This window comes from Phoenix dactylifera, chromosome 11 (assembly GCF_051530095.1).
Source record: "Phoenix dactylifera cultivar Ajwa chromosome 11, Ajwa_hap1_PhDact_Kaust_v1.1, whole genome shotgun sequence".
Classification (NCBI taxonomy): domain Eukaryota; kingdom Viridiplantae; phylum Streptophyta; class Magnoliopsida; order Arecales; family Arecaceae; genus Phoenix; species Phoenix dactylifera.
The window spans coordinates 17,883,606-17,886,340 of NC_143200.1; the positions used below are offsets into that span (position 1 = coordinate 17,883,606).

The window sequence follows — 2,735 nt, forward strand, 5'->3', positions numbered from 1 at the left end:
ATACTCTTAAAAGCACAAATCCACTTCAGCCTTGCTTCCATTCTATTTAACTAAACATGAACACATTACCATACCGATAACCTGAGAAAAATGAAATCTTATTCAGATAAGAACATGGAATTTACTTACTATCAGTGTTTTGAAGTCAGAAGTGCACCATCTACATTGGCATGATCCAACTTGTCTACCACTGCAGATGACTCTAGTCATTAAAGAAAGAACTTGTATCCCTCTTTTAAGGAGATGAAGCATAGATAAAATCTTCTAATACAGGTCCTAGTTTATAGCGACAGTCCGAATGCCATTAGTCTAACTTTCTTGTAGTTTTCAACCACAAAAAATACTTCAATCATTGGTGACTCGTTGATTTTCTGATGGAAATTTATTCATAAAAAGAGTGACAAATCTCTTTTATCCTTCATGCATGTTACCTTGCAATTTGACTTCATTTCCACAATACAGGTTCAACCTTGCCTCTGTTGCTATATCACATAGTTATTCTATAGTTCAAGTAATTAACTTCATCAATAAAACAGAGACATCTCTTAGTGACTCTTTTGGTGAGTGTATGAGCCTAAATCCATTTCAAACCATGTGAAAAAAGTTTATATGAACCATAACCCATCCCAAGTCATGCAAAATGAAGAACGTAGTATATTTTAGATGTGACGTATAAAAATTTGTAGATGCCAAGGAGCTAAAATTACATGGGAATTCATTTGGTAATCCATAGTCTGAATTCCTTTCTAACAGCATACATACAAAGTTATTCAGCAAGACCAGTTGACAGAACATACAACCCAACTGGATGTTTTGAACAGCCGTTTAGTTAGAGCATCCATGCAATATGCAACATCAGCACGAGGTCTTGCAGCCGATACAGCATGAAAAATAGCTGTAAAAGAAATTGTGATAAGCGTGGTAAGCAGATTTAAAGCGGTTTCAGCAGATACCCACCAAAAACATGAAAAAACAATGAAACTAGAGGACCAAGATCAATGTTTTTTGACAATTGAAACGCCCAAACCCAGAATAATTAAAAGATTCTTCTAAGCAATATTGTGCAAAGAATGGGCATGAAAAGATATAGGACTAACTGCACATATGTTTCTCCTTTGCCAACTGTTCCACATGGTTAGTGGCCTTGACAATGGCAATATCCAGTTCCTGGTGAAAATGTGTATAATGTAGGGTTATTGACTGACTAAAGACCATACTCAGGAGGAAAAAAAGACAATGCACATGGACAAAAACTGACCAAAATATCCAGAATAAACTACCTTGTAATCACTGTTCACTTTTGCCAATCCAATTGTTGTGGAGTCTTTTAATGCTCCTAGGGCTTTTCTCATGCATTGCTGAGTACTACCAAATCCCACCATCACGCTACAATAGAAGTGTCGGGAAGTATATATTTTCTCTAAATGCCAATCAGATTATCAAGTCATCAACCTGCAAAGAGCATATATTCCATCCAAACAAATTGGATTCAAGCAGACACCAAATAGGATGTGTATATTGTGTGTTGTCAAGGTTTGTGCATATGTTTGATTCTCAATAAGTAATGATTGCTCAGTAATGGCTCTCTTTTTAAAATAGTGGAGGGTGGAAGCTTGCAACTAATTGTTTTTATTGCATATCACAACACATTATATTAATATTTACAAACGGATAAAGTTAAGTTTGCACTAAAATATATTTGCATAGCATATAAAAACATGCTATTAAGTGGTCTCACACATATCCAAGAAATGGTTCCCTGCTAGTAATAATTGGGACATCATATAATGGTAGGTCCAATCGGTAAGCATATATAGATCTTAACCAGCTATTTTAGGTCAGCATTATGAAGCATAGTTGCTATTGTTTCTAGTCTAACAGGGACCTCACTCTCTTATTTCATCCGACTTTCATCAAGCGATGCACTTATGGAATCCAAGACAGATTCGCTTATTGAGCTGCCTGCTTACTGCTCATCTGAAATGGACGGTAAAAAGGAATATGAAGAAAGAAGACAGGAAATTGCGAGTACCTAGACAAATATGCCACCAGATATTTCAATTAAAATATCAAACTTTAAAAAAAAAAACAAAACATAACTTTAAAAGTGAAATAGAATCCAACATACATCAGATTGATAACATGGGGAATAAATACGATTCAACTTTACATTTTTTAGAAAATATGGTGGATGCTGGTCTCTCGTGTTCAAAATCATATATTAATAATTAAGTCCATGACCGAATAATTGGCAAGTCCTCGAGCCCAAAAGGATAGTTTAAACACTAAACCCACCATAAAGGAAACAAAAGAGGGGAGAAAACCAGGGTGTAAACTGAAATTTCATTGTTCTCAAACTCGTCTACAACCAAATCCTCATGTAATCAAAATTTCACAGACTCAATACACAATCAAAGTATGACTCTTTTGGATATCCTCCCATTTGTATCGAAGCTGCAAAGTTTCTTGCCTCAGAACTCCTAATCTAAAAGGAAGTCAATATTGGACTTTGCTCCAACCTCTAGGGACACTAGGAACAAAACTAGCTGCACTATAGATCAAAAATATACAAAACCTGAAGTTAATCTCAACACAGGTTTCCACATTCCTGCTACAGATGAATCCATATAGATTAATGACCCCAGAAAGGAAGGTACCTACATCATTTTGGCTAAAAAGTGAATCCTAATTCATATAAACTACTGACACCACCATCACCCACAGCAAAATAGCAG

At 35.5% G+C, this 2,735-nt stretch overlaps 1 long non-coding RNA gene across 1 annotated transcript; it reads right to left on the minus strand.

The window, feature by feature from the left end:
• Window positions 1-233: 233 nt before the first annotated feature.
• LOC149751636 (uncharacterized) lies at window positions 234-1,560 on the minus strand. The gene is made up of 3 exons (XR_016397787.1): window positions 1,281-1,560; window positions 1,098-1,167; window positions 234-895 (listed from the first exon to the last, which is right to left on the minus strand). It is a non-coding gene; the product is annotated as an uncharacterized LOC149751636 (long non-coding RNA).
• Window positions 1,561-2,735: the final 1,175 nt, after the last annotated feature.